Source organism: Anoplopoma fimbria, chromosome 10 (genome assembly GCF_027596085.1).
Source record: "Anoplopoma fimbria isolate UVic2021 breed Golden Eagle Sablefish chromosome 10, Afim_UVic_2022, whole genome shotgun sequence".
In the NCBI taxonomy this organism is placed as follows: Eukaryota; Metazoa; Chordata; class Actinopteri; order Perciformes; family Anoplopomatidae; genus Anoplopoma; species Anoplopoma fimbria.
The window spans coordinates 15072017-15084362 of record NC_072458.1 but is presented as its reverse complement, the minus strand read 5'-3'; the positions used below and the strand labels follow the sequence as shown (position 1 = coordinate 15084362).

The 12346-nt window shown below is 41.9% G+C and overlaps 1 protein-coding gene across 1 annotated transcript in view; it reads left to right on the top strand.

Annotated features, from left to right (window-relative positions):
• The first annotated feature begins 1309 nt into the window (after window positions 1-1309).
• Window positions 1310-12346, top strand: part of gatad2b (GATA zinc finger domain containing 2B) — a 45005-nt gene continuing 33968 nt past the window's right edge. The window contains exon 1 of the mRNA XM_054606049.1: window positions 1310-1437. The gene's annotated coding sequence lies outside the window, so the exon portion shown is untranslated. The remainder of the gene's footprint in view (window positions 1438-12346) is intronic.

The following is a 12346-nucleotide window of genomic DNA, read 5'->3' as shown; positions in this document are numbered from 1 at the left end:
ACCAGATTGTGGAAAAACACAGCTTTCAATTCCAAAAATAAGGATAATAATAAAAAGATGATTTTGATTCTCTTGCAAATAGAGCCATGTGAAACAAATGACATGCACAGAAATATTAAACTATGCATCAGTAACCTGCTCACAGATCTATGCTGCATGCCAGGGGAGCAAAAATGAACACCTACAGTACACAACAAATTAGAAGTAAAGAATGGCCTGCATCAAGTACACGATAAATCATTTCAGTGTCAATATGCTAAGTAGGTCAGCAACTCCACCACGTCGTAGCGAAGACTCTCTATTGTCTCTTCGCAAGTGGCAACATCACATAGTTAACACAAACCTCAAATTGCCAATGTTCTATTCGTATGCATCACATACATCACGAGACAAAGGGTGTTCGTGTCACTGTCTTTTAGCAGCTACGATCATTGACAATAGAGTTCTCGGACCCATATCGAGAACGTCGGACCGATTCGTCGAGAAAGTCAAGATGTTCCCATCCTTTCAACACTGTCTATGCCAACACAGACCTGTACGGAACTGGGTTAAAGTAGGACAACGCATTTACTCCCCGCTGCAATCAGATGTGTACGGCCGAGCGGTTGTCTCGTCCCTCTCCTATCGACGGCAATGTTTTTTGAACCGTGGCACATTTAAAGTGGCAGGCTGAAGAGTTCTCTTTGTCAGGAGATTTGGCATGACGGCGCAGAGGGCAGACAGCAGCCTGCAGAGAGCGGCTCTGGAGTGCATCCGGTTTGATTGGAGTAATGACGTTTCTTATCAGACATCCGCACTGCTGTCAAAGATTTGTTATGCCCTGCCTTAGGTCTTTGTCATGCACATGTATATGTGGCATAGAACCCCGTTAGGAACCCGGTCTAACAAGAAATCAGGTTTAGAAATGTAGTAACCAGGTTTCTGTTCGTTGAATCCTGTCAGGGACACCGGTTTTTAATCTATGTTAATTTATTCATGTTTTACGCGTATAAAGACCAGGTTACGTTTGTGGATGTAAACGAACATATTGTTTCTTTAGCCCCATTTGAGTTAACATGGCTCTCCATCCAGACACAGACAACAACACCACTACAAACCAATCAGCTCTCTCGCTGTCTCCACCGCGGAAATAAAGGACCAATCCGCTGTCTCAGTGTTTCAGCGAAAAGGGACCGGAGGACCAATCGGCTGTCTGTCTGGATCTGCTGGGGGAAACGAACAGCCATTCAGCGGTCTGTCTAGCCGTCACGGAGTGTCTGCCTGCCCAATGAGCGGTCTGTCTGGTTGCACCGAGGGGGTGAGCGTCTGCCGAGGCCCAATCAGCAGCTCAGTGCTGCCTACCGGTGCCGGGGACTGGTGGTGAGGAGCCGCTGCAGCGCGTCAGGACCGGACCGTGAACCCGGAGACGGTACACACTCAGGCGAAAAGGAGACACAGGTGAGTCCGAGGATGTATGCGAGGCCCGGCTCCGGCGGGAGACGTTTTGAAATGGCAGCGGCGGGATTCGCGTCGCGGCAGCACGGCTAGTTGTTGTGTCGTTCTGCTGCCGGTTGATATGCCGATAGACAATAGAGCGGCTTTGCTTTGCTATTTATTGATGCGGGCTGACATGTTGGCGACCAGTAGCCGTCGCCTCGAACTGTTGATTTACGTTTAAATGTCCGGAGTCGCAGCCGAAATATTGTTGGATATGTAAATAGTACCCGACTATTTGTGTTTGGATGATAACCGAACTGTTAACGGAGATATTGTGATTGCGTTGTGATGGAGACGCTGTGCCGAATGCCTCCAATCCGTTTCATTGTTTGATCCATAGTCTCTAGGGGTTAACTCAGACTGGAGACAGAGCCAGGGTCCTCCGAAATACTTGTTAACGCTCCTTTAGACAGCACCGGGATTAAACGACACGTTAGAACGGTGTTATTGAAGCGAAACAGTAGGAAGTGGCGGATTCGAACGCGCGAGGAGGAGGCCGGGGTCGCTGATGGCTCTCAGCAATTAGGTAGAAAAATTCGAAATGCATCAGCCATTTACTCAACTGGCTCCATATGCACCTAAATGGCTGCCTGGCGCCTGGCAGCAGAACCAACATTGTACTGTAAGGGCCAGGCTCTATCGGGCCGAGCGGCGGATTAACGGGGGGGGGAGATGTCTAGATGACGTTAGACACCAAACGAGAATCAATATTTAATGTGTGCTGCCTATTATTCTGCAGTATACACAATTGGTCTCTCCTCTGTTGCTACACTGCTCCTCTAGATTTACATGAGTCACATGCAGATGGAGTCCCATATGACTGTTATCCCTGTCTTTGTGATGGTGTTGTGTGGTCCCTGACTAAATTCCACTATACAGTCTTTACGATTGAGACTGGTTGAATGAGGTGAAGAGAGAAGGTGTATGGTCAAATGATGTTAATGTTACCTTCCTCCACTATATAATGTCACAAGAAATGAGCAAAAATATGGGGTCATTTTAAGATCCAGTTAAGATATAGTGCAGTTATGTCATTTACACCAGCTTTGGATAATGAAAGCCGGGGCGATGCACATTTTCAACCCAGGAAAACTGTCTGTTGAAATGAAAAGTTGAGCTGCAGCAGGAACGTGGTTGTCATTGCTTCAACACTTCTTGTCAGGAAAACCTGCACCCCTTCACTGTCCTCAGCAGTGAATCACTTTCAACCAGATGGTGGTTTCTGGTCCTGTCACCCTCGTGGGTGAGCATTATTTGTATAGCAACTTTCCACAACCAGGCAATGCCAAGTGTGCTTTACATCAGAGACATTGAATCAGGACATTGTGCTCATACCTGAGTGAGACAGTAAAGGAGCCCCACAGCCTTTGGTTCTGTATAAAAGTTGGCAGACCTTGATACACTCAGCCCTCCACTCACATTGTGAAAGTGGGTCTGTATGAATGAAGGGTCCCTGCTGTTGAAGAGTGTGAATGAACTGTAGTATTCTCAATGATGGAGTCCTTCCTCTTCCTATTTCCAGCTCAGAGTCCCAGGGCAGCCCGAGCAGCATACAGATGAAAACTGCCATACTGTTATGACAGATTATGACAATGCCTCAAGAGTATTGTGTTGTTACTTTTTTATGAATATGCAGTTCGATTAGGGTTTGATGTTTTAATCATCATTTAGCTGGTCCTGAAACAATGGTGATTATGATTGATAAAGTTTAGAACCTATGCACCTGCGGAGTTGCTTGTGAAGCTATTTTAAGCTGGTTGTGCTCCTTCTTGATTTCTAAGGTGTAGAGCTACTGCATCCCATGTATTTATAATTGTGATAATGATAAATAAGCCGATATTCATTTAATAACAACAACACATACAACATTAACAAAAACTCTTAGAAGGAATTTTAAATCTTTCTAATAAAGAATTCTGCTTAAAGATGTGTGCGCAAGGGGACATTTGACCGTTGAAACATATACTTGTTAGTGGTGGACAAAATAGATATTTTCTATACCTCGCAAACATTGTAGCCTATACTGCAAAAATGTTTTCTGTGAAATCCGCTGTCATTTTGACTATTGGACTTGAAAGATCTTAAAGTAGCTGAATATCAAATATAACGACTAAACAAACAACAATGACAGTAAAAAAAAAACAAAAAAACATTCACGTCGATACATTATTATTTTATACTATTCCTACAATTCAACTTTTATGCTCGTCTAAAAACAGCCAGACCAATGCGGCGCAAGAGTGCGTGCCGTACCAGGGCTTTAATGTGCTAAAATCTAATTTCAGAGCATTTATTCACAGCCCTCAATATGGTGATGGCTGGATTGTTGGCGAGCAGCTAACAGCGCTAACAGCACTAATTGTTCAAACAATGTCAAAGGGCTCACAGAGTTTACAGTGTTTACCTGGAGGAAAATGGGAGGGTTGGCACTATGCTTCTGCGGTGATGTTGTCGGTCAGGACGGCATTATTAGCTGTAGTCACAGTAAGTGGGGCACGCTTTCATGCACTTAAAGGCACACATGGCTGGTCCGGCTACGTAAACAAAGCACTGAGAAGCTTGGTGCTCTAAAACATCAGCTTTATTTAAAAAAAATTTTTACAGATTCTTTGTTTCCCGTTCATTCAAAGTTTCTGTGTATTATGAAACGGCCCAAGTGGACATCACGTTGAGGCCTAAGTATGCTTAAAACAAAGTGTTTGTAAGATCATCCAACAGCATTTGGCACCTCCTTTCCAAGGTCAGATTCTGAAACTCTAAAAATCCTGTGCACTGTATGCAGTGATCAGTCAGCTGCGTGGACATGTGAAAGTACGCAAAGTCTAAAGTCCTCTCTCAAGCTCTCTTTTTTTATATTCTTCACACATGTGAACAACCCAGCGCAACCTTATGAATGGCTTTGAGGAGGGACTGTCTGGAGGTGGGCTGCTTTGCCTCTTTGTATGATTTGTGGTGTGAAGACCAAAAAGACAGTTGGAGAGAGATGGTGTAGGCAGTGAGAGGCTATGGTGGCAGGCATTCAGAACATTCTGAAAACTTTTTAGGCCGATTAAGGTCGCATGACATGTTGTGTGACCTAGTTGGTGTCAAACATTTGAAAATCTTACATTTCTCCAACGTGGACCATTAAATTAGATGTTGTTTAGATGGCTGCGGCCAAAAAGAAGAAGAGTTAAGTGTTCCAATAGCAGAACCTGAATCTTGCCAAGCAGAAAAATCCAAGCTTCAAAGAGCCAAGATCTTACTGGCTGGTTTGTTCTAGGTTGATTTTTTAAAATTTTTTTTATTAATAACAAAAAGGCAATGGTGGCAAAAGAAATTGCAAAGCCCTGAGTGAAAGAGGCCTGTACAATTGAAACGTGAATGAATATCAAATTAATTTAAATTGAAAAATACCATCAGTACTCTGAGTGAAATAGCATACAAAATAATTTTAAAAAATGCTAATAAATATATATATAAAATATTGAAACCAGTGCACTGTTCAATAATCTATTTGAACTATTCAATCGTGTAATACCGTTCAACTGTCTTTAATTATCTATAGTACAGTGTATACATTTATGCTTAGAAAACTAAGTATAAACTATTCCATTTATTTTATTATATAATGAAAATCATGACCCATCCCTTTAGCGGAGCAATGTGGGTATCATGAACTTTGATTTCCTACTCATACATGTTGAGTCGGTAGTGTGTCTGGATATAGGGACAGTATCTCTTATCAACTCCTCATCTTTTCTTTTTTCAAAACCGTGTAATACCGTTCATTCATTCTCCGTAACCCCTTATCCTGTTCAGGGTCGCGGGGGTCTGGAGCCGATCACAGCTGTCATTGGGTGAAGGCAGTGTTCACCTGGACAGGTCGCCAGTCTATCACAGGGCTGACATATACAGACAGACAACCATTCACACTCACATCCACACCTAAGGGAAATTTAGAGTCATCCATTAACCTAAGCTGCATGTCTTTGGACTGTGGGAGGAACCCGTAGAACCCGGAGAGAACCCACGCTGACACAGGGAGAACATTAATACTGTTCAACTGTCTTTAATTATCTATAGTACAGTGTATACATTTACATTCTGAGATGCAATTGAGACCAAACCGTCTTATTAGCTTAAGACATTCTGGCTCTATCTACTGATCAGGTACAATCCTTTCACAAGGTGCAGTGAGGGTTCCTTGGGAAGTTCTACAACTCGGCTTGAGGCTGATAGGGTTGTGTCTGCCCTTGGTGGCATGTTGTAAGCTTGACAGTCTCTCATACATGTCTTTATAAGTTGTTACTCGCTGAGGAGGCCATGGTAATGGTGTTGACTTAAGCTGCTTCACAATAAAGCATGCATTGCACTATACCAGTGTTGGAAACTAGCACCCGCCATCGCCCAAATGCAGGTAAATTTGATTAACCTACGGGCCTTGTGGTAGTACACAAAGGGAGCCTTTAACTCTCAATCTACCGGACTTTGAATTTCAGTCATCAATATAAAATATCTGGATAAATTGATCTTTAATGTCAGGACAGGTAATAATATACATAAGGACGCATAATTAGAATTGGGGGACTTTTTCTTTCGGACTTTCTTTTCCCCATTTGCAGATCAAATTAATACTCGCTGTCTGTTGTAACCACTCTGTAGCCTCGCTCAGTGACCTGCCCACAGCACTATCTGAAGGATACACGCAACAAGTAATGGTCTGTCATCACTGAAGGCTACTTTGCCTCCCACAGTCAAAACTGAAGACAATGGATTGCAGCATTATATCATGAATTGTGGCTTCAAGCTGGTCTTTTGAGCTAGCTGCCAGAGTGCATGGAAGGTCAAAAAAAAGAAAAAAGCTGCGTTGCGTTTAAATTTTGGCTGTATTGAGTCTTTTTCTTTTTTACTTGTAAAGCTTCTAAGGAGGTTTTCAATTAAGCTTTGAATGTCTGTCTTCATATTTCATTCCAACATTACCCTAAAAATAACAAACCCGCAAACAAACATTTTCTTTTTTGAATTTGAATAAAGTGATTCATCTGATTAGATTAGTTATTCTTTTTTATTAAATCAACGTTCCACAATGGATAGCCAAAATTGTCAGTTTTGTGAGATTGCTCTGCTGCTGGACCGACCTGCCTGCCTCCCTTTGTTTGCAGTGTTGGGCAAGATGCGTTTTTTGTCCGCAGTGAAAATGTTGTTTTTGAAAGGCTAAATACCAACATGTTTGGATTGAAGCGGATTATTTCCTGAGGTAAGGTGTTGGGAATTTTGGAAATGAATACAACTATCCTTTTTCTTTTTTATTGGAAATGTTTGGAACCCAGACGAGTCAGAAACAATCCTACGCAACCACTACTGGCTTCTTTGCCCATTCCCACTCTTTAGTGTCACCATCTGATTCAGATTTTTTGCCGTGGCTCATGATTTTTATGTGTGTGGGTTGACCCTTGTCAGTACACAAACCGTCCCAGTTTGGTCTGTTCTGTGCATGTGCGGGCGACCAGTATGCCTTGTGAGGAGACCCGCCCCTACTTTGCCTCTGATTGGCTACTGGCTGCTAAACGCTAACCTTAGTCTAGCTATAACGCTGACCTTAGTCTAGCTATGATGCTAACGGCGCTTCAAACTAGTTGGGCGACTCAGCCACAGAAGCTCACGTTTTAGTTCGAAGAGAGGATACCCATTTCAAATGATTCGTTTTTATATTTGTTTTCACAATTTTCGCATAATTCCCTTTTGATCATTTTTGAGGCAAGAAATCAACTGTGGAGTGGCAGTTTTATGTTAGGTGCAACAGGAAGCTCGTGCCTGCTGGGGTCAATAGTTAAATAGCTGGCCAGTCATGCTCAGCGATCTGAGCCTGTGGAGCACTCTCAAGAGAAAGCCTCTCCAGCTATGATAAAGCCAGATTTTAAACATGAAGAGTTAATTCAGGTACAGTTCAGACCGTTTTATTATTTTACATATTCCAATGTTTTTGTATTTATTAGGTGCTACCATAATAATAATAATAATAATAATAATTATTATTATCAATACTATAATTTTCTGTAAAACTGCTGATTATTTTTAAAAATCATAATGAGGAGAGAGAGGAGGAGGCTGTGGGGTGGGAGAGGCAAAGAGTGGTTCTAACTCAGACACTACTTATGATGAAAGTGCAGGCAGGGAAATGAGCCAGTGTTATCAGGTGGGGGGTCAACCAGCATCCTGTGCAGGACCCCATTGACCTTTGGTAGTAATCCTAGACTGCTGTAAAACGGACAGTTTCGATCGGCCGATCAATTTTTTTTTATGTTTAAATGTAGGCTATTTTATGGTTAAAGTAGTTGGCGGTAGTTGTTATATATGGCAGGAATTCTTGATTATTAGCGGCCATATTGGTCTGCAAAGCAAATTTCCAGCCTAAACTTCTATCCTGATATTACTCAGTTCAGTTATTATTCACTGGAGTCACATATCGTTTGTGGGGGAAGGAGCTCCACCCTAACTGTATGGTGAACAGAACTATATTACATTTTGCAGCGGCTGTTATCATTTTTGCACTATATTCTCACATTGATGTGAGAATATAAAAGGATGTAAAAGGAACAATATTATAGAATACGTCAGTTTATATATTTGTGGTTATATTTGTTATTTATGGTTCTGCTAGATTGCTGCTTGACGGCCCTATGAATACAGGTTGAGAGTAAACTATTTTGACCGCAGTAAAAATATAGTTTTTGAAAGGCTTAACGCCAACAATGGAATATTTTGTTAGAAAAGAACATTACAGATTACATTTTCACTTTTGGACCGAGGACTGAGATAATTAGAGTGAAGGACACAGCCCTGCAATGCCCGCATGTGTGTGTTTGAGTGATGGGGGGGAAGAGGTGGAAGCCAATAGACTGTTGCATGCGATATTTATCTAAGTTATTAATAATAATAATTAAAATGTTACTGTTATGAATAAAGCTTCAAGGATTTGAAATATTCAGTATAGCCAAAGTAATTACACATGTAGCCATAACTCCGTCAGGAAAGATGTAGGGAATATTGCCCAACCCTAGTTTGTATCCCTTCAGTTTCAGGGGTTGAAGCCTGCCAATCTTTCATTCATATCATATCTAAGGTTATAATTTACATTGATCTACTCAATAGGGTGAATCAGAACCCACAGTATTTGGGCTTAGTGAAAGTGAAAGTGTTTTTTTAAGTAGGCTACAATATGTCATTCTTATTGTGAAATACATAATTAATCAACATTGCATATCTTCTGCTGCTATATATACATACAGGCATACATGCATACATGCATACATACATACATACATACATACATACATACATACATACATACATACATACATACATACATACATACATACATACATACATACATACATACATACATACGTACATACACACATACATACACACGTACATACATACGTACATACACACTTAGTTCTGGGTGGGTAAGCGGGGGCAGCCCTGTGCGCCTTGACATGGAGGGGGATCGCGTGCTGTTCATCTTCATGCCCACGCTGCAGATCCGGTGTGTTATGAAGATTTATGCCAATTTATCCTACCTTTCCTAAAAATCAATGAAAGTCTTATCAGTGTTGTTAAAAAAAAAAACAGGGGTAAGTGCTCCCCATAGTCTTGCTGCACCTTTTTGTACCTAAAGCGCACCAAATTCTTCAAGATATTTAGCCGGGCAAAGTGTGGATGGGATATAACAATCCCTGGAGAATTCTCCAAACCAAATGGAAAATGGCTGACTGTGCTAGATCAACTAAAACATACCGTATTTTCCGCACTATAGGGCGCACTGGATTATAAGGCGCACTGTCAATGAATGGTCTATTTTCGATCTTTTTTCATATATAAGGCGCACCGGACTATAAGGCGCATTAAGCGAAACAAAACAGTCAGTCAGTCAAACTTCCTCCACTTCCGTACCATTGATTCATTAATGTTGAATTCTCTCGCAGCTGCTCTATTCCCATGTTCTACTGCGTGACTGACAGCCTTGAGTTTGAAGTCCGCGTCGTAAGCGTGTCTCTTGACAGGAGCCATGTTGGGGTCCTTATACACACACACTGTAATATTATGGTGAAGCACAGTATGTATTACTCCGCGACGCTCCTGACTACGGTGGCCGTAATGCTGCTGCGGTGCGGCTTTGTACTTTACTAAGTCGTACTATGTAGTGACCACTCACTAGCAGGACAATATTGGTCAGAGTTCACAGCGAGCTAGCCTTGTTGACGTTATATTTACTTGTTAGGTTTATTCAACTACATTACCCATGACCGTTAGCGGGTTGATGAGGTTAATGATGTGGGATCGGGGAGCGCTTGTTGTGTTGTCAGAGCGAATGCAGAGTGTGAAATAAAGCCGACGTTTATTTACTCCGTCCTACAACTAAAACATGTTGACAGAGCGCCGTGGACCACACAAAATCGCTTCGAGGTCAGTAAGCACAACCAGAATTAATCCATATATAAGGCGCTCCGGATTATAAAGCGCACTGTCGTTTTTTGAGAAAATTAAAGGCTTTTAAGTGCGCCTTATAGTGCGGAAAATACGGTATTCAGGTCTGATGTTTAAAGCCAGGTGGAAACAATACAGTTGCACCACTTCAGTGATGCAAGTGAGCAAGTTATCTCAGATTTTTCAACAGTTTGGGGGAGGGGTAGGGTAGCCCCCCTTAAAAAGATGACCATCCCCAGACTTGAGTTTACAGCAGCCACTTTAGCTGTACGAGTTGATTGGATGTTACGCTTAGAGTTACAGCTAAACCTACTAGAGTCCATTTTTTGCTCAGACAGACAGTCCGAACTGTGCAATAAGAGATTCCACACCTTGTGGCCAACAGGATTGCTGTTATTTATGACTTGTCAAGAGAGACTCAGTTGAGATATGTGGACTCCTAAAGCCATCCTGCAGATTATGCTTCACAGCACCAAACATTGAGTCGTTCATGAAGTCTAAACCCAGACAAAATTTCACAAAATGATCCCGAAGTGAAAAGGGATGTGATTGTGCACGAGGATTGGGGTAAAAAGTCCCACCAGTAAGCTGATTGAATGCTACTCAGACTGGACCAGCCTAAAAAAAGCTGTAGCTTTGATATTGAAATTGCAACAATTGCTCTTGGAGACCAATCAAAGAAGAAAGATAACAAATATTGGATTGCTGCTATGTAATGATAAATCACTGAAGGAAAGAGCCATAAACCTAAAGGTGAAATCAGTGCGGATCTGACTGTGGAAGATAAGAAAATGCTGAAAGGGCTGTATTGGGAACATATTTCCATACTCTGTTACAATATCATTATTGATTTTAGGGGCAGCGTATATAATTTTGTTTTTTGCTGAATTATACAATGACATGGCCTATATATTGTCAAATGGTGAACTTAAAAGAAATGTTCAATTTGATGTTGTTAGAGGAAAATTAATTGACTCCTAGACTAACCGGTAAAATATTTGATTGATTAATTGATTAAAAAAAATGGGGCAGCCCTAGACCCCACTAACTAATAGGTAATAGTTGTCTTTTTGATTCTTACATTCTGACTTTTTTATCCTTATGCACATGATTATTATGTGAGAATGTATATAATTGCATAATAATTTTTGAATTTGATGTGTAACCAATCTGAAGACCTTGGAGTAGGTATGTATCACTTGTCGTGTTTGAGAAGAGAGAAGTCTGCATGATAAACTCTTAATTAAAAAAAAACCTTTAGGAGTGGGTATACCTGTAACTTGGCACTAATTGATGTGAGATGTTTAATGAATGCATAAAGCAAGGAGCGGTGTGTGTGTGCTTACTGTAGTCAAATGAAAGGGGGAGTGGGGAAATGTCTGCTGTTTCATTATTCTCAGTCAGTCGTAGAAATGGCCCAGCAGTCAGTGGCAGTGCAGCTGTGACTAATCCAGCCGGTGAATAAGCAGTGTGCAGATCAGTGCTGCAATGCTGTGCTGCATTTAGTCAGGTGCTGCACAAGGTCACCCCAGTCAACTTGTCTGAATGCAATCGTCCCAATGCTCACTGTACACAGCCAGGATCAAGGCATTTCTGCAGTGGTACCTGATGAAAAGTTTTACAAATGACGAAAGGTGGACAATATCTTCATAAAAAGGTATTCTGGAGATTTTGATTAAGACAGGATGCTGAAGAAACCTGTTAGTACACAATGTGCAGTGGATGCTCTTCTAATCTGCACCTTGAGTGATGTCATACTCCGTGTTTCCCATTAATGACCGACCTACTCTGACGGCCTGCCAAAGTCTATTTTGTACCGCCACGGTTTCATAGTAAACTGAAAATATTTGAACACATTTCAAAGGGCTGGCTGGCCCTCTCCCTGTGCACATCCTCCGCAGCGGTGCGCAGCAACCGGCTCTATTTCGGCTCGGAAAATGAAAGCGTCACTCGGCTGCGGCCACTTCAGCGTTACAGCACTCGCCGACCTCGCCGCTGCCGTGAACTCAGTGCTCGCTGCCACCATCTCTCCGAGCGGCGGGTGATGGAGCCCCCTGTTCTTGGCAATGCTGTTAAACGGGTTACCCTGTCCACACCCGACCAGACTTGTCAGTGTGACTTTTTTTTGCCATTTCATCACCATTCATATCAATACAACCAATATGTTCATGAAAAATATATGATATGAAGTGGACTAAAAGTATGAATGACAGAAAAATTTATTCCAAAGTAGGCTACAAGTGCCTCAAAATTGTACTTTGGTAGGTCCACCTACCAAAGTTCGAAATCCTGCTGTAGCTTCAGCCATAACTCTGTCATGAAGGGTCGTAACTGTGGATCCCACTGGGATCAGTCATTTGTCAGCCTCTTATCCATGAGTGTATGTGAATGTGGGCAC